At 46.5% G+C, this 24,304-nt stretch overlaps 1 protein-coding gene across 1 annotated transcript in view; it reads right to left on the bottom strand.

Moving 5' to 3' along the window:
* Window positions 1–24,304, bottom strand: part of SPON1 (spondin 1) — a 330,616-nt gene that overhangs the window by 29,409 nt on the left and 276,903 nt on the right. The gene's annotated exons all lie outside the window — the stretch shown is intronic.

Below are 24,304 nucleotides of genomic sequence, written 5' to 3' on the forward strand. Positions count from 1 at the left end.
TGTGCCTGGTGCATGCTGGACACTAATGAATCCACTGAGCCACACCTTTGTTTCCCAGCGCAGCTCACGCCTTCCCCCCTGGAGCCAGGCTGTGCCCTGGACCCTGCCTGGGATGGCCAGACGTCCATATCATGTCTAGCCTGGAGGGAAGACTGTGTGCCCTGTGTCCTGACACTGACTGGGGCCTATTCTGGGCCACCCTGTTACAGGAGCTGCAATGTAGCCAACAACTGGCCCCAACGATGGTCACCCCCCGAGGCGTGTCCTGCTGTTGAGACTCACACACTGGATCAGACTCCTTTGGGTGAGGAGGTCAAAACAGAGCTGGGGCCACCTCCTGTGCCGCTCATGTTATTATTCTCTATTTTGCTTTGGACAATGTGTCAAGAAGCCTTGAAGTGAGGACCTAAAATAATTTTTTTAAATTATTTTTATTTATTGATTTTGGTGAGAGCAAAAAGGAGAAAGAGAGAGAGAGAGAGAGAGAGAGAGAGGAGAACATCGATCTCTTTCTGTATGTGCCCTGATCAGGGATCAAACTGAAAACCTCTGCACTTCAGGATGATACTCGAACCAACTGAGCTATCTAGCCAGGGCTAAAATAATTTTTTGAGGAAGGATCTGAGTGTTAACATTTTTGAGGAAAGCATTAAGTCATCAATGCAGGGAGAAAAAAAATCAGAACTTTGCTGATCTTGTTAAACTTTGAGGTGTGTTTAGGTTCTTATTTTCAATTACACACTAGGAAGGAGGGGGGGGGGGTGTATCACAATCTTTTCAAGGCTTAATTCTTCCAGAGCCCAAATATGGCTTTGGCTGGGGACATTCCTTAGGGTGGATTCAGCCAGTTCTGGGTCTATCTCTCCTTCCCCTGGCCTGGCCTCAGCAGTGCTCAACCAACATCCATTAATTAGGCACAGAAAATCCCAGAATGTCACCCGCTGGGGAAGGAAGGGCTTTGTTGCTGACTGAACAGGTCCCTGAGTTCCAGGAGGGCAGAGACTTGCCCCAGTTCTTAGCGCCATGCCTGGCTGTGGCTGCCTGGAACCGATTTGGAATGAATTGGTGAATTTCTCCTTAGTTGGGTACCTTGCCCAGAAAATCCCATATCCCTAGGGAAACTGGAAGGAAGGAGATGAGAGGTGTCTCCGGGCCCAGGCCCAAAGATTGTAGAAGACCTTCTAGTCCGGCGTGCCTGGCCTGCAGCTCAGGGAAGGAGCTGGTGGGTGGAGGGACTTGGAGAGGAAGGGGGGTCAGCCACACCTAGGGTGGCTGGGTGCTGCGGATGGTCCTGCTGTGGTGCAGGGCAGAAGTGGCCCCCAGGGACAAGCCACAGAGCCACCCCCCAGGGAACCCTGTAGCCTCTTCCTGAGCTCAGGCTTCCCTGGGGGTTCCCCCTTCTGACCAGAGGAAAGAACTTTTGGACACAAATAGCCCACATTCACGTTTTTCAGAGACAGCATTTCTAGGGCCTAACTGAGGGGTTTATACTTCCCATGAAAGAAATCTTTATCTGTTGAGAATATCTTCCTGATTCATTTCTATTAAATATCTGCTGAATAACAGAGAGAAGCTGCTTAGCGTGAAGTCCCGTGTGGGACCCGACCGATCTCCCGAATGCCAGCGCTGAGTCTCCATGACCCGGGCTTCCTATGGTCATCTCAGACCTCCATGGTCCACACTGAACTCTTCGTCTGACCCAGAACCCTGCTCCTCCTGCAGTGGGCCCAGCTGGGTTAAAAGCACATCCCCTGCTGCCCGAACCTAACACCGGGCATCACCAGCTTTCCTGCATTGCTCACCCCTCACAGTGGTCAGGCCCTAAGCTCCACTGTGTTCACACCTTAACATCTCTTGAATCCTCCCACCATCTCTCCCCCTCTCTTTGATCCCTGTACTTCTTGCTTTCCCCTAATCCACCCTCCACGTTGCTGCAAATCCAACCTATCTATTCCTTGCCCAACCCCTTCAGTGGCTCCCCACAACTTCCATAATCATTTTTAAGTTCCTGCTATACTATTTAAAAATTTTTTTAATTCCAGAATAATTTATGCTTATGGTAGACAAATTTAGCATCACAGAAGCACACAATGTAAATGTTGAGCACTTTTCACTTTAGCATCTACCCTGCCTTCTGCCTCCTTCTCCAGAATGCTAGTTTGATGTGTAGCATTCCAGGCCTTGACAATGCATATGCAACTACATGTGTGTGTGCATACATTAGACACAGCTTTTTAAACTGAATATCTTATTCTGCACATTTTTCCTTAATATTACATCATGGGAGACTTTCCATGTCAGTAGATACAACATCATAGCTCTCCATTTGTTGATTTATTTATTTTTTTTAAGTGAGAGGAGGGGAGAGAGTGAGACAGATTCCCGCATGTGCTCTGACTGGGATTCGCCCAGCAACCCCCTGCCCCTTGTCTTGGACCGATGCGTGAATCAATCGAGCTATTTTTAGAGCCTAAGTTGATGCACTCAGAACAACGGAGCTATCCTCAGTGCCCGGGGCCATGCTTGAACCAATGAAACCACTGGCTGTGGGAGAAGAGGAAGAGAAAAGGTAGAAGGATGGGAAAGAAGCAGATGGTCACATCCCTTGTGTGCCCTGACCAGGCATCGAACATGGGACATCCATATGCTGGGCCAACGGTCTATCCACTGAGCCAACTGGCCAGGGCCTCCTTTTGTTGATTTTTTAAAGTATTGAAGATCTTTAAGTTATGGTAAGCCTGGTCAAGACTAATAAAAAATAAATCCAAGAAACACAATCTTGTCTGATAATGATCATTTTTGCCCTTAAAGAAATGCTTACTAAAAAGAAAAAAAAAATCAATGTGGGTGGGGTGAAGGCGTCCACCAAGTTCGTCGGCCTGTGGATTCATCTTGCATTACCATTAAGTCTTGGTTTTCATGTCCCAACTAATGACATCTTGATTTTGCTTTTGCAGAATAACTGAACAAAGATTTGTTTATTTACGGTGATGAAATTCTGTCTGTCGTTCTGAGGGCTCTGGAGGCTCCGAGGAGGGGGGTCCACACGGGTGGGCAGTAGAACAGCTTGCTGCTATAATTTGTTTCATTAGTGGTTCCACACCGTCTGCAGGATCAACTGCTTATTTTCCTTGTTGGCGATCACTCATGTTAGCCAATGAAATAAGAAAGCAGGAACATTCTGAAGATTTATTTTAAAAGCTAAATATTTTTCTTGCTGCATCAAAATTCTCTGGTAGAACTTAAATCCTACAAGATGGGAGAGGGTCTGGCTAGTTCATGGCCGTAACTACATGCTATGGTTGGACGGTTCGTAAGCTTTTGAAAAAGCAACGCCACATCATTCTTTGTGTTTTATGTGTAGAAATCCATAGCATGGCGGTTCTCTAATTTTTTTAAACTCATATTATTGGTGGCTATTTCATTGTTGCCATAAATGATGCTCTGATGAACACTTGTGTACGTACTCCTTTGTTTACAAACCCAAAGGTTCCTGTGTCACGGATTCCCAGGGATGATTAAAAGATGAAGAAGATTGAAATGTTAGGCAGGGCCTACCAATTTGTCCTCCAAATGTCGGTACCAATTTATCCTCCAGCAAGAATGTCTATGTGCCCGTGTCTTCACCACTTTGAACGCAGTGGATACTGTCATTCTCTTTAGTATTCACTAATCAAGCAGGCAGGAACGTAGTGGGGTTGAGAGCCCATGCTCTGCAGTCATACCTAAGTTCAAATCCTGGTTTCACCATTTACTAGTTCTATGTCCTTGGGCAAGTCTCTTGACCTTGCTTAGTTTTCTCCTCTGTGAAATGGGGTGGAAAAGTGGCTTATTAGAGGGACTAAATGACCTAGTTCATGCAATGTGGTAACACAGTGCCTGTATCAGCATAGATATTAGCTACTGTTCTTATTCTCATTCACACCCAGGCCACACTGGCAGAGAACTGATTTGCGCTGCTTGAGTACCACAGGTGGAGCACATAGTCGCATCTACAAACTGACAGAACCTCCGGAGGACTGAGCAGCTCAGGGAGCAGGTGACGGGAGCTGTATGTAACTTGGTGAGCGGCTGACGGGGCCACGGGGGCATTTTCCACGTTGGAGAATGGAAGACTTCCATTCAAAGTAAGCAATCCAAATTTCAGAGTTAAATGAAAAGCCATTTTAACAAGTCTCTAAGGCACACAAAGGACCTTTCAGCGATCCTTAGAGCCCTTTAGACATCTCTCATAGGATCCTTTTCAAACAAAGCATTTCAGGGCACTCACAGTTCATGCCTCGTTTGGATAACATTAGCAATTTTCCAGAGCTATGCCAATTAAAATGAAAAAGTCCCAAAGAAACTACAGGTCATCCATGTCCATCCCTACGGGGATGAGTTCTTTCATTTTGCTTTTGATAAACATATGGGGAAGATGTGACGGTTATACTTAGACTTCCTAGTTACCAGGACCAAGTGGGAATCGCACAGCCCCAAACAGACCATAGGCGGAGGTCAGGTCCAGAGGAAGGGGGGCTCACGTGGAGTAAAAACGGGCCGGGATGGGGTGGAGGCAGAAATCACATCGATATTAGGAGATGCCAAGTTTCAGCAGAGAGCAAGAATTTGAGTCTGAGAGGGTCAGGGTGGGGACCGAGGTTTGAACCAACCTTACCCCACACTGACCCTCCCCTGTCCTCCAGAGCCACACCCAGTGTGGGAGAGCGCTGGGCATCTTAGCCATGCTCACAACAAAAGGCCAAATCTGTCTTCTCCTCCCTGCCTTGCTCCTCACCTCCTCCTCTGTTCCTGCATTTCCCTAGATCCTGACCTTTTGCCTTCATCTTCTAGTCCTGAACCACACCTGCTCCTCATCCTAAGGCCCCTTGCTCAGAAGGGCACTAAGGCTAAGCTCCCCCACCATAGCGTGTCCTGCCCAGACCTGCAGTCCTGGATTCAGCCCACCCAACCTACCCCTCCACCCCCTAGGAAGGGAAATAGATGCAAGCCATAATTAGACAGAGAAAGAAATGGAAGGAACAATAATAATAGTGATCTACTTTTTTTATGTGCTAGGCACCTTGCTAATTACCTTCAATCTTTACATTTCAAGGTAGGCATATAGTTTTCAATTGTCAGAAACACATTCACTTAGCCATAAATTACTGAGAGTTTAAACCTCAGTCTGACTCTGGAGGCCACATCCATCGCCCTGTGAACCCAGGCAGAGGCGAGCTGGCAGGAGGGTAAGCTGTGGTGCAGGGGCCAGGCACCCATGGAAGGCCAGGCCCCAGCCCTGACCTGTGCCTCTGCTGCTCGTAAGGGCATGTCTGAGCCTACTCCGAGTGCTGGATATTGCAGCAAACTCACAGGATTATCAGCGAGTTCACAGTACCGTTAATGTGAATGCTGTCCTGGTTTTGAAGAAGGTGGAGAGCAACAGGGTCCTTGAGTTGGGGAGAAGCTGCCAGCTACCAAAGAGAGGGAGACCCGATGACACTAAATGCACACAAGGTGACACCCAGGCAGGCACACAGACTGCCCCGCTCCATGTGCATCTCTGTGCATTCATTGACAGCTTTCTTAGGAAGACTTTTGGAAAACAACTAAGACCTCATTTTGCAGACGAAGGTTGAGAGAAGTCACACGAGTTGTTGAAGACTACCAGGGATCATGATTCCAATACAGATGCATCTGACTCCAAAACTCTTGCTCTTCCCACCTTCTCTGACTATGCTTTTTCTGTCTCCTTCCCATTCCTCCCCCAGTTTTCAGCAGGAACATGGCTGCCCCTGGCTGACAGTTTTTTCCAGGGGTCTCAAACTCGCGGCCCGCGGGCCGCATGCGACCCGCCGAACAATTTTGTGCAGCCCGCAGACTAATCCATGAAGTTCAAAATATTTTGGATAAAATTAAGTAAGCCTAGGGGCCTACTTGTATTTTTCATTTCTCTAGCATCCTAGCTAGATATTAGCTTAGTTAACAGCAGTTGTGATGCGAACTACAGTTTCTGGTCATTTTGTGACACTGAAAAGTGTAGCGTAACAGTTGCCTTTTGTAGACCTAGTGCAGCCCGCCTAATGGCTGTGATCTTGCTCTGCGGCCCACATGCTGAGTTGAGTTTGAGACCCCTGGTTTTTTCCAAGGAATCCTTGCTTTGAGGTGCAGGATCACCGGTTTCCTCTGGGGGCAGGGCCGTCCAGATAGAAGGTGACAGAAGACAATTTGACTTTGGGTGAAGGGTATACAGCACAATCAAATGTCAAAATAATCTGGAGATGTTTTCTCTCAACATATGTACCCTGATTTATCAATGTCACTGCATTAAATTTAATAATAATAAAAAAAAGACTCTAATGAGCAGTGTTTGGTCCCATTTTTTGCTTCTACCCTTTCCCAGAATCCCCACTTAACACCCATAAAAATATATCATCCTGACGGCTTCCACCTCTGAAGGGAAGTGGAAAGTCGTTCCTCCATGAGTGTGTCCTGGGGATGTGCAGCGGGAAATGAGCCATTTTATGAGGTGATAACGGAGCCTTAAGCATCTTTAAAATCAATTGTGCCCAACTGTCCCTCCCATTATTTCAACAGTCTCTGGGATTATGGGGTCATAAATAAAAAGACACCTCATCTTCCCGGGTACTTTACAGTTTGTCCATGGTATCATGTGGTCTCCAACTGTCACTCTCTGAGATAAGCAGGCGAATAGTCCCATTTCTCAGATGAACTAACTGATACCTCTCTTCTGAAACTGCTCTGGTCAAGGTCACCAATGACCTCTCCCCACTGCCGGTGGTCAATGCCCAGCTCTTAGCTTCTAGGACCCCTGAGCTGCCCTGGACACAACTGGTCCCTCCCTCTCTCTGAACTTTCTGCTTGGCTCTGGCACTTGCTTCCTCTCCGTTCACCTCACTGGCCAACCTTTCTCAGTCTTCTTTACTGACACTTCTCCACCTTCCTGCAAACACTGAAGTGCCCTGGGTTCAAGCCTTTGTTCCTCTTCTTTTATCTATCTATCTATCTATCTATCTATCTATCTATCTATCTATCTATCATCTATCTATCTATCTATCTATCCCCACTGCCTTGATGAGTTCATCTTGTCCCATGCCCTAAAAAACTAACTAAATGTACACTGGTGACTGCTAATGTAGATCTCCTACCTCATCCTCGCCTCTGAACTCCAACTTAGAGATCAACGGTTGAACATTTTCATCTGACACCTCAGACCCAACGTGATGAAATCAAGCTCCTGATCCTCTCCTCCCCAAACCTGGCCTCCCTCCTTCCCTCCCACGAAACGGCAGAACTGTGCTTCCAGTTCCTCACCCTTGCTGCCTCTTTCTCTCCTATTCTACGTCAGATCCATCAGCACATCCTGTCCACTCTACTTCTCACGTCTATTTATAAACCACTATGTTTCATTCCCTGCCTCGCCGCCACGCTGGTCCACGCCACCATCATCACTTTCCTGGGTCACTGCAGTTGCTACCAGGCTGATCTCCCTGCCTCCATCCTCCCCTTCCTTGCCTTTCTCCAGGCTCTGCCGTAGCCATATCATTTCTCTGGTCAGAATCTTCCAATGGCTTTCCATCTCACAGCAAACGGGGACCTTGCCATGGCCCCCAGGACCCTTCATGATCTTCCCCATCCCTCTGGTACCTTGCTGACCCCACCTCTTAGGACTCTTTCCTCCGCTCCCTTTGTTTCTGCCATCCTGGGTGTGTTACTTCCCCTCCAACATGCCAGGAACACCAGCGCTGGCTGTTCCCTCTGCCAGGAATACGTCCTCCCAGATGTCAGAACACCCAGTCCTTTGCCCCCTCCAGGCTTTGCTCACGTGTCATCCTCTCGGTGAAGCCTTTGCTGACCACACGATTCCAAACAGCAATTCCTGTCCCTTCCCCTACCCAGCACACCCCCATCACTTCACATGATTATTTTTTTTCTCTGTGACATTTGTCACTGTCCTGTAGACTATGTATTTTGCTTATCTACTTTTTGTCATCTATCTCCCATGCTGAATAAAGGCTCCATGAAGAGAAGGCTCTGTTTTGCTCACGGCTGTACTGTGAGCATTCGGAACAGTGCCTGGAACATGCTCAATCAATGTGTGCTGAATGAATGAGAGAGGCGGTGATGAGGAACCAGCTGTGTCCTCGGAGCCCCACCCACCAGCACGCCCTCGGCCCAGGAGCCGGTGCTGAGCTGGTGGGCACTGGAGGACAGCGCCGGCCAGGACACTGCTGGGACTGCCAGGGAGTAGAGGGAAGGGAAGGGGACAGACACAGAGTTCACATTAGGAGCCAGGGCCGGAGCTCAGGGGTTCTGAGTCTGCCTCCGGAAAGCTGGGTCGGCCGATTGTAAGCGCCCACGGCGTGCCTTGACCCGGGGAAGCAGCAGCCATCCCAAGCTGCGGTCAGATCCGCTGTCTCAGAGCCAGAGAAGGGATCTGAAACCCATTCACTGAGCCACAAAAAGATGATGTGGCTGTACAGAAGCATTTCAAATTCAATTTCTTTTTATTTCTTTTCAAACACAGCCTGTAATTCTGATGGGAAAATTGCATAACGCTTATAGATAACAATTTTCCTGCGAGGCCGTTTTGTGAAAGCAGCTTGGCATTTCTGAAGCGGGAGAGAAAAGGGCCCATCAGAGCCACCTGGGTCTAGCCTGCTGTCCTTCATCTGCGTCTGTCTGTCTGTCTCTGGCAGGTGGAGAGCTCTGAGGACAGGCTTCACTCCATGACCGGGGAGAGAGGGCCATTCTTCCATGTACCTCTATTAGCCACAGCCATTGATTTAGCTCACCCTCTGGTGACTGAACTGCCAATCCTGGCTTGAACCTCATTTTCTGGATTTTCAGCATGTCCTCTGTAATGCTCGTGAAAGCCTACCTCTCTCCCCAGAGGCGAGCGGCGAGCTGAACAGGTCAGTGGGCACATCTGTCTCTCCCATCCTGCTAGCCCCTCGTGACCAGATCTTCCCAGGCCCTTCTCCTCACCTCCTTCCTTCTCTCCAGCAATTAGAAACACATTAGTGCCAGGGTCAGAGCAGAGAAGTAAGAAAGGGGCCAGGCCAGGTGACATCCTGACATCACACAGGAGAGAGCATTCTAAGCACGCTAAGCCGGGGCTGTCTGCTTTCAACCAGGTTGGGGCTGCAAAGAAGCCCAGCTGGAGCCTGGAGATCAAGGAGGAGCCAGGCCGGGCCTGGCTGGAGCTGCCTGTAAAGGCAGCGCCTCAACCCTTCCCATTTCCAGTGGCCTTAAAGGCACAGCATCTGACACCCCTCGCTCCTGTTCCTTGTCTCCCCCTTCCCCGCCTTCCTCTGAGGACAGCTCCCGTTCAGTCCTGGAAGCCAGTGTGAGAGCAGGGGCTGGACTGTGTCCTCTCTGTGTCCCCAGCACCAGCCTGGCTTGGGGTAGGTATGCAAGGAATGATTAAGGAATGAATAATGGATTAGTTAATTACATAATTAATTAATGACAAGCTAGAGGAAGCCTCAGGCATTGGCTGCCCTCCCAGGAGGTCTTAGGGGCACTTCTTTTTTTTTTTTAAATATTTTTTTTATTTATTGATTTTTTAGAGAGAGAGGACTGAGAGAGAGAGACAGAGAGAGAGAGAAGGGGGAGGAGCAGGAAGCATCAACTCCCATATGTGCCTTGACCAGGCAAGCCCAAGGTTTTGAACCGGCGACCTCAGTGTTCCAGGTCGACGCTTTACCCCACTGCGCCACCACAAGTCAGGCCATAGGGGCACTTCTTGTGGGTGCTGCGGGACTGCGATGCTGCTGAAGTGCTGGTGAGCGGGAGTGTGATGGCCTGATTTGTGTTCAGTGGCTCCTGCTGACGGCCGTGGGAGAGCAACCTGTCGCAGGGCCGAGGGGCCAGCGGGGAGATCAGTCAGGTGAGACTGGACCAGGAGAGAGCAATGGAGGGGGTGAGGTGATGTCAGATAACAGGACATTATTTTAGAGGGAGAAGCAAAAAGATCTGCTGATGGGTTGGACGTGGGGTGTCAAACAAAGAGGGGTCCAGGATGTCTATCACACAGGCAGTTGGAGATAGGGGGCTGGAGTTCCGGAGAGAAGTCAGGCTAGAGATATACATTTGAAAGTCATCCACACGTAGGGCACAGATAGTTAAAGCCACAGGACATAGTCCCTGGGGAGCAAGTGGGGACAGAGAAGGGGGTGGGGAAGAGCAAAGAGCCCAGGAACAGCCAGAGAGGCAGGAGGAATGGAGACAGAGAAGGGGGTGGGGAAGAGCAAAGAGCCCAGGAACAGCCAGAGAGGCAGGAGGAATGGAGACAGAGAAGGGGGAGGGGAAGAGCAAAGAGCCCAGGAACAGCCAGAGAGGCAGGAGGAATGGAGACAGAGAAGGGGGTGGGGAAGAGCAAAGAGCCCAGGAACAGCCAGAGAGGCAGGAGGAATGGAGACAGAGAAGAGGGTGGGGAAGAGCAAAGAGCCCAGGAACAGCCAGAGAGGCAGGAGGGCACTCGGACCAGCTCACAGGCCTCTTCAGAGCTCCTGTGCTGTGGGACTGTCCTCCCACTGTCCCCTGCAATCCTCATGGTCCTCCTACTGTCCCCACTGTCCCCCTGAGGTCCCCACTGCCCCCTGCTATCTCCACTGCCCCCCTGCTCAGTGCAGCCTCTACTGCCACTTGCTCGCTGCAGCCACCACTGTCCTTGCTGGTAACTGCAGAAAAGGCAACTGAAGCTGGTTTAGGAGAGATGGAAGGCGAGGCAGTGCAGGTGGCAAGCCCAGACAACTCTTTCTGAGGAGGTGCTGCATGAGGAGTTGAGAAAACTGGCAGTAGCAGGAAGGATATGTAGTTATTTTTTAGAAAATGAGCACCATTATGATAAATTTGTATGTGGAAGGGTATAATACAATACAGAAAAATAAACTGCTATTGCAGGAGAGAGAGAGAGGGTGCACTGGCAGGAATGTGTCTTTGAAAAGATGAGAAGAGGTGAGGTCCAGGCCCTAGATGGAGGGCAGCCTGCCAGCCAGTGCAAGAGGACAGCGGAGGAAGGCAGAGTATGGCAGCTACACGCGCCTGTGAGTACTGGCTTGGCTGGGAGCCTATGGCAAGGAGTCATTCACCCAACAAATATTCACTGAGCCCCTACCCTGTGCCCGGCTCCACTCTGGGTGCTAGAGACAGAGCTCTGAACACGAGAGACACCCGTCCCTGTCCTCAGGGAGCTTTTGTTCCAAATGCACAGCTACAGTGTGCCAGACTTGACTCTCTGTAGGCAATAATGTAGGGGACAGTGAGAGGGAGGCCAGGGTTGGTTAGGAGGGATGTTGCAATTATGGAGAGAGCAGTCGAGGAAGGCTTCACTGGTAAAGGGATGTCAGACGTACTGTAAGATAAGAGGTGCTAATACATATGAAAAGGACAGGAAAGGCTCTACCAAGATGGAAATATACCTCACATACTAAAATAACGTCTTTAAAAGACAAAAGAACATATTATAAGAAAGAGAGAATCAAAAAGACCCACAATTTCTCCATCCTTACTCAGGAATAATCAATTCCTATATTTGTTTATATGGATGTATGTCTTTGTAACATAGTTGAGATCATACACACACACACACTTTATTTCTACTGTTTCCTTGCACAACACTAGCTAGATTATTATACAAATAGATTATATAAACTGCTCCATATGTTGCTTTATCATTTAATATATCATATATGATAGTATTTATGATACAATTCCTATAATAATTAACCCAAATATCATATAGCGATCTAAAAGAAAAGATATAAAATCACTGTTGTTTTTTAAACATTTCTATATGGTCTTTGGGTTCACCATGAACAGAGCTATACAGGTTTCCTCCGCTATCTGAAAGCAGAGCTTTCCTATAAAAACCCTTCATAGGCCTTGGCCGGCTGGCTCAGCGGTAGAGCGTCGGCCTGGCGTGTGGGGGACCTGGGTTCGATTCCCAGCCAGGGCACATAGGAGAAGCACCCATTTGCTTCTCCACCCCTCCCCCTCCTTCCTCTCTGTCTCTCTCTTCCCCTCCCGCAACCAAGGCTCCATTGGAGCAAAGATGGCCCGGGCGCTGGGGATGGCTCCTTGGCCTCTGCCCCAGGCGCTGGAGTGGCTCTGGTCGCGGCAGAGCGACGCCCCGGAGGGGCAGAGCATCGCCCCCTGGTGGGCGTGCTGGGTGGATCCCGGTGGGGCGCATGCGGGAGTCTGGCTGTCTCTCCCCATTTCCAGCTTCAGAAAAATAAAAAAAAAAAAAAAAAAGAAAAAAAAGAAAAAAAAAACCCTTCATAAAGTGAAATAGCATAAAGCGAAGAAGGAATTGCCTTAGGGCACATCTTGCTAACGGATGCACAAAATAAATTGAGATAAAGCACAGATGCTTACAGACACAGTTCAAAGCTCTGGTATCTTGATGCTGAGATACTGGGTGTAGTTCCTGGAAAAGGCGCTAGGTGGCGTCAGCCTCACTGCTCTGGTGTGCACGGCCTCTGGAAGGGCTCAGTGTAAAACCGAAGCTAACTATATTTTCGCTTTTCTCCTTTTTTTCGTAAAACTGAAAATCCTCTTTGGATCTCTCTCACTAGTGAAAACAGGTACTAGTGTGGGTGTTTTGTAAAAGCGAAGTGGCAAGTGACGTATGTAATTCAAATTTTCAAAAAGTGGGGGATACCTACATCACTAGTGAGATTATCTCTAAAATATGTAAAATGATAAAGCAAGGTACAGAACAGTTTGTATAATAATCTATGTGTATAATAAACTAGCTACTATGATGCGAAGGAATGATAAGGATAAAATATGTGTGCGTGCGCATGTGTGTGGGCGTGTACTCTATTTGCATAAAGTATCTCTGGAAGGGTACATAAGAACTTGACAAAAATGGGGTGCCTCAGAGGAGGGGAACAGGGTAACCAGGGAGCAAAGGAAACAATAAGACTTTTCACTGTAAAATCGTACGTATTTTTTAAATTTGGAACCATGTGAATATATTGCCATTAATGAAAAATGGGAAGAAAAGGCCACTTCAGGTCTGTTGTCCGCGGTTTTCTCAACTGGACAGTGATGAAGGCTTCCGAGGAGCATGTGTGTGGTCTTTGCTGTGTGTGCAGGGGGCAGGGCAAATGTCTAGAGGGGTTGGGCTCAGAGCCAGGGCAGAGGTGCAGAGAAGGGGCAGAAGAGCTAGGGCAGGGGTAGAATTGGTAAGACATCTGCTGGCTTCTTTACTTGACAATTTTAAAGCCTGTTAGGCTTTTTAAACTTTTATTATCTTTAAAATAAAAGCAGTTTCAAAAGGAAATGAAAATTCATTTGTCTCCCAAGATCTCCCTCTCCTCTCTCCCCATGGAGGAAGCTGCCCAGCCAGGTATCATACTGTCAGTCTGCTGGGTAGTTCCTTAAATATAATAACATTTCACTTCATCATCTCTCTTCAGCCACTGATTTCCAGAAAAAGCTTTCAAATTATTAAGAAATGAAGCTATAAATGACCTGGATGGGGGAGAAATAAGCATGCCTTAAGGTGCTCAGAACGTAAGCTTCAAATAAGGTTCCAGAAATGCTGCTTTCTTAAATGGTGCTATTTAAATGCATAGGAACAACTTGATAAGCTGTAAAAGCTTAACCCTTCTCATTCCTGAGACCCCCATATACTCATTGAGATTATCATAGAGGTAATAGCAGAAATTGTGTGCCGCTGGCTGACACTAAGGGGGTGTCCCTACCAGGAATTTAAGATCACACACGCGCGCGCGCGCACACACACACACACACACACACACACACACACATGCTGGCCTCTGCTAGGCTTCTGATGGTAACGAAAGGTTCCCTGACACAAACCTCTGAATTCTCACTGTGGCATCCCCGAGCAGGTGTGATGGAGCAGTGGGGTGGAGGAAGGCAGACTGAAGCTCAACTCTCGGCTCAGGCATTTGTGTGCTATATTAATTTGAGGGAGTCACTCATCCTCTCGGAGAGGGTTCCTCATGTGCAAAGCACATATTTATTGAGCTTTTTTGGGGGGGGGGTCAGAGACTGTGCTGGGCACAGGTCATAGGGCAGTGGACAAGGTGACAGTCCCTGCTCTTGTGGGGTATGACCTCTAATGGGTTAATATTTATAATAACACAAGAAGATTGAATGAGAGAACATAGGTCAAAGGCCAAGTGAATGGTAATAAAAAGGGTAACTATGATCGCTTATAGTTACATCTTTCCACTATGCCCCTTCTTTCACTGTGATCTCCCACTTCTGCCGACCTATCTTTTAGCTTAAATTTCTTCTATGACATGTCGTATCCAGGTTGCTTTAAGGCTATGAGTCCCTTTGCCTGGAATGTTCTTATCCCTTTCCTCTTAATCAACTCCTCTGGAAAGCCATCTTTTTCTGTATTTGAATAGAAATTTATATACAGTTGTCCACAGTTATCCTCTGGGGATCTGTTCCAAGACCCCCTAGTGGATGCCTGAAACCACGGACACTGTTGAACCCGGATATATATACTATGTTTTTTCCCCATACATACCTATGATAAAGCTTAATTTATAAATCGGGCACAGAAAGAGATTAATCAATAACTAACAATAAAACAATTATAACAACATGCTGTAATATGCTGTCTTTCAAAATATGTTATCGTACTGTACTCAACTTTTCACTTAACGGAAGCACTTTATGGCTTCTCTTTGGCATATCTGAATTGTCAGCATTACTACTCTTGCAGTGTGGGGCCATTATTAAGTAAAATAAGGATTATTTGAAACTTGTACTACAATAACATGACAATAGACCCTATAACCTGTCTGGCTACTAAGGACTGGCTGGTGGGGAATGTGTACAGTGGATACACGGGGCAATGGGATGGTTCATGTCCTGGGCAGACGGAGAAAGAGGGCATGAGATTTCATCACCTACACAGAATGGCATGCCATGCAATATAACACATAAATTGCTTAGTTTTGAAATTTTCTATTTAATACTTTTGGACTGTAATTGACTATAGGTAATTGAAACCACGGAAAGTAAAACAAATGATGGTGTGTGTGTGTGGGGAGTACTGTATTTAAGGTGCATTACATCATTTTTTGCTATAGATATACATAGTGAAATGATTACTACAGCCAAACTAATTAACATATTGATCTCCTCACATAGTTGACTTTTGTGTGTGTGTGGTGAAATCTACTCTCTTAGCAAATTTCCAGTATACAATGCAGTATTATTAACTATACTCATCATGCTGCCCCTCAGATCTCCAGACTTATTCGTCCTGCGTAACTGAAACTTTATGCCCTCTGCCCAACACCTTCCCAGTTTTCCCCTTCATCTGGTAATACTTTCTTGATGCCTCCATATTTTTAATCCATCCTTTTCCATGACCTCAATCATGCTGTGTTGTCATTTGCATGATTATGTGTTCACTTCATGTTTCTGTCTTATCAGAAGTTGTCTAGCAAAGCACCTGTTCCACAGTAGGTGCTTGATCAGATATAGTGAATGACTGTTCCATAAATGGAAGCTTCTGTTCCCAAATGTTACATGTAAATTGGGGAAAGATCCGGAAATTATTATTGCTACCCAAAGAAGTATTTGTGGCCCTGGCTGGTTGGCTCAGCGGTAGAGCGTCGGCCTGGCGTGCGGGGGACCCGGGTTCGATTCCCAGCCAGGGCACACAGGAGAAGCGCCCATCTGCTTCTCGACCCCTCCCCCTCTCCTTCCTCTCTGTCTCTCTCTTCCCCTCCCGCAGCAAAGGCTCCATTGGAGCAAAGATGGCCCGGGCGCTGGGGATGGCTCCTTGGCCTCTGCCCCAGGCGCTAGAGTGGCTCTGGTCGCGGCAGAGCGACCCCCGGAGGGGCAGAGCATCGCCCCCTGGTGGGCAGAGCGTCGCCCCTGGTGGGCGTGCCGGGTGGATCCCGGTCGGGCGCATGCTGGAGTCTGTCTGACTGTCTCTCCCCATTTCCAGCTTCAGAAAAATACAAAAAAAAAAAAAAAAAAAGAAGTATTTGTACAACTTTGTGATTTTCGTGCCATGGAGATACCACGGGATTTTACAGTAATTCATAGCAGAGCTAATGAGATGCCTCCTAATGTTCTTTTTCAGGGTAAGAGCTAAGGAACTCCGGGGCTCCGTGAATTCATTGTTAGTGTCTCTTAGTTCTCTATGGAGATTTAAACATTTTATATTTTTATGATAATTTAAAAAATCAATTAAAGTATATTATGGGATGATTTCAAAGACCATATAAGCAAGCACCACAGGCAGTTTTATCAGCAGAATACGTTTGTGTAATACCCACCCCTGTTCTGCAACCTTTACTGAGGCTAGTGCGGTGACCCTGGGACACCCTGCTTCTGCTTGTGGGAAGGAAGCTAACAGGCAGCCCTTAGCTGTCAGTTCTTTGGGGGGATTGTGTTGACTGGATGAAACTACCTCTTTCCAGGGGCACAGAGGTTGGGTCCCTCACCCCCAAGTCAGGACAACTCGGCAGAGCCACTCCTGCCCGGCGGATTGGCAGAGGCCTTCTTTGGCCCTGCAACCCAGCTCAACTTCTCCCTCGCCTGTTTCTGCCTGCGCCCCTCCCCTTACAGGTGTGGTTCCTAAGAGCATCCTCTGATAACTTCTGCACACCAATCTTGACTCAATTTGCCGCCCAGAGAACCCAGCTGCCATGCTGGTGAAAAAAGAGAGGCCGAGTGAACAAATCAGTGACATTCTTGCCAGGTAAAGCCTGAATGATGTGTGTGATGTCTACGCCTGGGAGGGTTGTGGGAGGAGTGACTTGAGCCCAAGGACCCTGGTGTACAGATATGCCAAACTTCGAAGGACCTGGTCCAGCAGTCAGCATTGCATGGAGATTGTGAGCAGTCATTTAATTTCAGAAGCACAGCATCACCCACCATATTAAAACAATGCTACTAACTAACATTTTAAAAGGTTTTTAGTTTTGCTTGTGTCATTAGTATTATTGCCATTTTGCTTTTATAGTCATATGAGAGCTATAAGCATAAGGAGTTAATATCTAGTCATCTTTGCACATGTTTAAATAATAACATGGCAAAAATACTTATAACTCAACCATGAGTGTTTGTGAGCTTATACATTTCTTTGAAAAGAAGTCCATACATTACGCGGGTTTGGGAATCATGCAATTGCAATAGCATGTTATTAAGAGCTTGGGTTTTGAAGGCTCTGTGACTTAATTGTATAATTGTGAACATGTTACTCAACTCTGAACCTTGGTTTTGTCATTAGTAAAATGGGAATGATAACTAACTTACAGGCTTATTGCAAGGTATAAATGAGCTACAAATGAATGCAGAATGCTTGAATAGGTCCTAACATATAGTAAGTGATCAATAAATGTCTGCAGGCAGGAGAGGCCCAACAGTAAAACGTGCTCAAGCTCTTTCCTAACCTGGAGCACCTCTGCTGCCTGCTTCCATCCCTGAAGACAGCGGAAGGATCAAGTTTTAGGCAAATTACTTCCAAAAGAAGTCAAGAGTTAAATTTGCTTAAAAGCTAGCAAGTAAGCAACCCCCAAAGCCTTGAGATCCTCAAAAATAAAAGGTTAAAAATAGAAGACTAAGAAGAGTCTAAATTGAAATTCAGAGAATTTTACATTTAAGGACCGCTCAATACGTGAAATAAATATTCCTGTGGCCTCCAAAGATATCCATGTTCTAATTCCTGGAACCTGTAAACGTGACCCTTTCTGTCCAAAAGGACTTTGCAGATGTGATTAAGTTATGAATCTGGAGAAGGGGAGATGATCCTGGATTGTCAGGGTAGGCCCTAAATATCAGTGTCCTTGTCACAGGGACGCACATGGAGATTTGACTGCAGAGGATGAGAAGGCAGTTGAGGTCAGAAGCAGAGATTGGGGGGATGTGGACACCAGCCATGTCAGGGTAGGCCCTAAATATCAGTGTCCTTGTCACAGGGACGCACATGGAGATTTGACTGCAGAGGATGAGAAGGCAGTTGAGGTCAGAAGCAGAGATTGGGGGGATGTGGACACCAGCCACATTCTGGAAGAGGCTGATGCCCACATCCTGGAGCCCCTGAAGGAATGAGCTTGGCCAACACCTTGGTTTCAGCCCTGGAAAACTCCCTATGGACTTCTGATCTCCAGGACTGTAAGAAAATAAATTTGTGTTTTCTTAAGCTGTTAAATTTGTGGTAATTTGTTCTAACAATAATAGGAACTAATACAGTTCCTATGGGTCCTAGTCACCCTTTCAATTAGTGCATTTAGTGAAAATCCTGGGTGGGGAAAAAGTAGGTTTACCATTTGAGTACACAAAACACAGAGTTTATTCTTGTATTATTATTTACTAACTACTGTATTATTTTTTAGAGAGAGAGAGAGAGACAGGGAGGGACAGACAAGGACAGACAGACAGAAAGGGAGATACATGAGAAGCATCCATTGAGGCACTTTAGTTGTTCATTGATTGCTTTCTCATATGTGCCTTGACCAGGGGGAAGGAGGGCTCCAGCCAAGCCAGTGACCCCTTGCTCAAGCCAATGACCTTGGCCTCAAGCCAGTGACCATGGGATTAGGGTCTATGATCCCTCTCTCAAGCCAGCAACCCCATGCTCAAGCCAGATGAGTCCACACTCAAGCTGGCAACCTCGGGGTCTTGAACCTGGGTCCTCAGTGTCTCAGGCTAATATTTTATCCATGGTGCCACTGCCTGGTCAGGCATATTGTATTATTTTTTATACAAACAACTATAAGCCAACTTTTGTCCCAGCCTGTAAAATAACAGACCACTTGTGAGAAGAGAGAGTGACAAGGTCCTAATTGTTGGAATCTGAAGAGCTGATCAGAGTCTTGTTCTCTCCACTTCCTAGCTGTGTAATCTTATGCTTCTCAGTCTGCTTTCCTGAACCTCACTACCTTCCTCTCTAAAATGGGACTGAAGTTAACTCATGGGGTTGTTGTGAGGATTAAATGTTGAAACACCTTACGAACCATAAAACTGTGTGAACTAGTCTCATAATTATTGTTTTAAAAAAAAAATGGAAATTTTTTTTTAATTTTTTATTTTTTTTGTATTTTTCTGAAGTTGGAAACGGGGAGGCAGTCAGACTCCCGCATGCACCCAACTGGGATCCACCTGGCATGCCCACCAGGGGGCGATGCTCTGCCCATCTGGGGCGTCGCTCTGCTGTGACCAGAGCCATTCTAGCGCCTGAGGCAGAGGCCACAGAGCCATCCTCAGTGCCGGGGCCAACTTTGGCTGCGGGAGGGGAAGAGAGAGACAGAGAGGAAGGAGAGGGGGAGGGGTGGAGAAGCAGATGGGCGCTTCTCCTGTGTGCCCTGGCCGGGAATCGAACCCAGGACTCCTGCACACCAGCTGACGCTCTACCACTGAGCCAACCGGCCAGGGCTTGTAAATGGAAATTTTTAATCAAGATTCCACCTCTGGCCCTGGCCAGTTGGCTCAGTGGTAGAGCGTCAGTCCAGTGTGTGGATGTCCCGGGTTCAATTCCAGGCCAGTGCACACAGGAGAAGCACCCATCTGCTTCTCCACCCCTCCCCCTCTCCTTCCTCTCTGTCTCTCTCTTCCCCTCCCGCAGCCAAGGCTCCATTGGAGCAAAGTTGGCCCCGGCGCTGAGGATGGCTCTGTGGCCTCTGCCTCAGGCGCTAGAATGGCTCTGGTCACAGTGGAGCAACGCCCCAGATGGGCAGAGCATCGCCCCCTGGTGGGCATGCCAGGTGGATCCCAGTTGGGCGCATATGGGAATCTGTCCCTCTGCCTCCCCACTTCTTACTTCAGAAAAATACAAAAAAAAAAAAAAAAAAAAAAAAAAAGAAAGAAAAAGATTCCATCTCTTAGGAAGATGGTCTAATGAAGCCTTACATGTACATCTAAAGAGACTTCATGAAGGCTGGAGTTGGGCATGCTGATTCAATGTTTTAGGACATGATGCTGAAAATTCTAATTTCGTAGAGCCCCTAACTAGTGCCTGTTAAAGTTCATTAAACTGACCCCAGAGCCCACCTGCAATGCCTTACTTTTTTTTTTTTTTTTTTGCAGGGACAGAGAGAGAATCAGAGAGAGAGATAAATAGGGACAGACAGGAATGGAGAGAGATGAGAAGCATCAATCATCAGGTTTTTTTTGTTGTTGTTGCGACACTTTGGTTGCTCATTGATTGCTTTCTCATATGTGACTTGACCGGGGGCCTTCAGCAGACCAAGTAACTCCTTGCTGGAGCCAGCGACCTTGGGTCCAAGCTGGTGAGCTTTTTTTTTTTTTTTTGCTCAAGCCAGATGAGCCCGCGCTCAAGCTGGCGACCTCGGGGTCTCAAACCTGGGTCCTTCCGCATCCCAGTTCGACGCTCTATCTACTGCACCGCCGCCTGGTCAGGCGCCTTACTTTTATAACCCAGGCTGAGTGTGAAGATATTGTCACTTGGGCTTCTCTCTGATGAGATATTTTATTTTTCTTAAGAAGAGAATATAAGTAATCCAATCATCTCTAACTATTGGACAATTTTCTTGCACTTGAAGCTTCCTGGAGTATAAATCATGGAAATAAGCCATGCTTGAAGCTATAACAATAGCGACGACTATAATTTTTCTAACGCGAGACTGTTCACATGTCTCCGGTCTGTCTTCATAGGCACAGCACCCCGTCTCCCGAAGCAGAAGGGAGAAAATAAATAGCTTAGAAGTTTAAAGCTGGAGCCTATCAACCATTTTTTTTTCCCTTTTCATAATTCAATTGAGCATTTTCTTACTCAGGTAGTGAGAAAAGAATTGCTCTTTTGTTTGAAACTATGTGTAGTTTTGGTTTTTTAAAAAACATTTTTTACAATGAATTTTTCCTTATTACAAAAATGCAGAACATTTAGAAAATAGAGATAGGTCCAGAAAAATAATATAAAGACAACCTGTGCACTACCCACAGATAACCGCTGAAACTTTTTAATTTTAAGCTGGAAAAGAGATACTTCAGTGTACCTGAGTGACATTTATGGAGTCAGCCATGCAGCTTACCGTATTTCCCCATGTATAAGATTCGCTTAAATTTTGTGGCCCGAAATTTGAAAAAAAAAAAAAAAAGTATTACATAATGTTATTGAACTCAAGTGTTTTTTGTTTGTTTGTTTGTTTTTTTACAGAGACAGAGAGAGAATCAGAGAGAGGGATAGACAGGGACAGACAGAGAGGAACGAAGAGATGAGAACATCAATCATTAGTTTTTCGTTGAGACACCTTAGTTGTTCATTGATTGCTTTCTCATATGTGCCTTGATCGTGGGCCTTCAGCAGACCGAGTAACCCCTTGCTCGAGCCAGCGACCTTGGGTCCAAGCTGGTGAGCTTTTGCTCAAACCAGATGAGCCATCACTCAAGCTGGCAACCTCGGAGTCTTGAACCTGGGTCCTCGGCATCCCAGTCTGACGCTCTATCCACTGTGCCACCGCCTGGTCAGGCTCTAGTTTTATTCATCATAAAATTCATACAATTCCTTATCACTGTCAAAACTCCCATACATTAGCTTGTCCTCATCTGTGTTTGATGACGAATCACTGTCTTCAACAATGAGTGCAAAAACAAGCACGAAAAAGTGGGAAATGCAAGTAAAAAAAATCTACAGTCATTTTATAAGACGCACCCAGTTTTTAGACCCCAAAGTTTTCAGAAAAAAAGGTGTTGGTTTGCTGCCTGATTCCATCTTCTCATCTCTCCGTTCCTGTCTGTCTGTCCCTGTCTTATACATGGGGACATATGATAATTCCAATGATAATAGGGGCTTGGATTTTCTATTCGTTCATGTAGCTGGGCCCTCCCGAGAGTGAGCAGAGCTGGCCTAGGAAAAGTCACATCCCAAATGGGAGATAGCAACAGCTGCCTGATTCCATCTTCCATCAGCTGCAGCCTGGCAAGGTAGCCCCACCCTGCTCTGTGTGCAAGGGACCTCCTAACTTATCTTGCCTCCAATTTTACTCTCCCACGCCCCCCTCCAAACCTTCATGGGAATCTTTCTACAGCATGCATTTGACCAGATCGCTTTACTTCTTGAGATTCTTCCTTCGGGTTTAGGGATAAAGTCCAAATTTTTTAGCATGGAATACAAGAGTTTCACCCCTTGACCTCTGCGGCTCCACAAGCCTCATACCTGCCCCCGTGTACATGCGCCCTTTATTCTAGTTGCCACCAGCCTCAACTTCCTCCTCCTCAGCAAACCAGCTGCCGAGTCCTGGGTGTGGTCTGTGTGCCAGGAACCTCTAGTCCTGTAGGGTGGAATTTAAGAATGAGGGAACTGAGGCTCAGAGAAGCCCAACAATTAATTTCCCTCAAAATGCTAATAAGCAAAGGAGCCTGTGATCTCAAAGCACAATCACTACGCGTCTGCCTTCCTGCTGTGCCTTTGCATTAACCACCATCACCCTGAGGTTCCTTTGAACCCTTTCTCACCTAGATAATATACCTCCTGGTCCTTCAGATTGAGTTCAAGCCCTCAGTATAGTGTAGAGCCCCCTTCCCCTGTGCTTCCAACGTACCCAGTGTTGACCTGAGTCATGAACAGCAGTTACCCTCTTACATAGTAAGTATCCCCTCCCCTCCCTTCCCTACTGTGATTGCCTCAAGGAGGGGGGTGGGAGTAGGGAGGGTGGGGAGTTGGGGGGGAAAATAAGTCATATGCCTCTCTATATCCCTCTTTCACACTGTCTAGCACAGGATTTGGCACAAAGAAGATAATAAATAAATGTTAGTTTAATAAATGAATGAATGAGTAACATTTCCTAAAGACTTCAAATAGGCTTCAACTAATCAAAACTTGATTTGCTTATAATGTTCCTGCCAGAAGTGGCTCGGAGAAATAAAGGAAATGAGATTCGGAAAGAATTCTTTTCCACCAGATTCCTTGCCAGGCTAGAGCCAGATGAAAGGGCCTGTCATTTGTAACTAGCTGCTGATCCTCAGTGATGCAAAGGGAACCTGGACTCCCTGATCTTTTTTAAAATCTTTAATTCTTGTTATTGGCTATTTTGTGACCCAGATCAAGTTCAGTGGTGGGTGCAGGGTAACAGAATATGCCACCCTGAAATAAGTAAGTGAGGACTGGGAATGACCAGGAGGTTGGTCAGTGACAGAGACCAGGACAGGGGCTGTTTGGCTGTGTGTGAGGAGCCGCCAAGGAGCATGGTTCTTTCCACAGATGAAGTGAGAGGAGGTGATGGAAATGAAGTGGAACCCGATGCCTTCTCTTGCCTTGAGTTATATGAAATGTGGGAAAACAAGTACCTTTCACTTGAGAGATTGGGGGCATGTAGACCAGGTTTTTGATAAGAAGGAGATAGAGATAGAGCTGTTTGATGGAGTTAGGGATATAGAGAAGCTTTGGGGGACACATGAGGGCCACTCAGATATTTCCCATTGCCCAAAAGTGCCAATGAATCCACCCAGAATGAGGCTGCAGCTCTCCTCATTGTGGCTATCCTGATCCATGTTATTGTATATCATCTATCACACTGTTTTCTGTTTTATAATTTAAAAAATGTATTTATGTACTAAGTCTAAATTCCAGATGTAGTAGAAATAGCCAAGGCCTGGAAATAAGACAAACCTAAGTTTGAATTCTCATACTTTATTTTTGCTAGTTAAGAGACCATTGGCAAGTCATTTCACATGTCTGACTTACAGTTTCTTCATGTTTAAAATGAATATAGTAACTCTACCCACTGTATGGGTTGCAGTAAAGAATAAACCAGGTATTTCTGGGGAGCTCCCACTGTATTGTCTGAGATACAGTAGGTTCTTAATAAGCCTTGCCCTTCCCTCCTTGACTCTATCATCTTTGTTTCTCTATGGTCTGGCACCTTCTGTTTAATGAAGGTGCACAAAATATGTTGGTTGAATGAATGAATGAGTTGGTTGAAGGAATGAATGGATATGTGAATAAATGGATTAAATAATGAATGCCAATTGTCAGAAAGATATATTGTTGAGGAAACTCAAGATACTCTGCCATGACTGAAAGCACAGCCTTTGCAATTCTTTTAAGCATTTAGCCCAGGCCAGGTCCTCTGTCCTGTTTCAAGGTTGGGGCTATTCTTCTGTCCTGACCTTGGCATAATGAGCCATGAAAAGCTTGCAGCTTTTTTTCTATTTTAATCCTCCCATCCTTTTAATGGGCTATATTTTCTCAGTAAACGGGGAAGGGGTGTGTGTGAAAGCAACAAGATAATGTGCAATAACATTAACTACTAGCATTATCCAGATATTATTCAATTAAGGTAATAACTCCTAATGCAGGATGAATTGCTTTTATCTTAAGAATCCCATT

This window comes from Saccopteryx leptura, chromosome 1 (genome assembly GCF_036850995.1).
Source record: "Saccopteryx leptura isolate mSacLep1 chromosome 1, mSacLep1_pri_phased_curated, whole genome shotgun sequence".
Classification (NCBI taxonomy): Eukaryota; Metazoa; Chordata; class Mammalia; order Chiroptera; family Emballonuridae; genus Saccopteryx; species Saccopteryx leptura.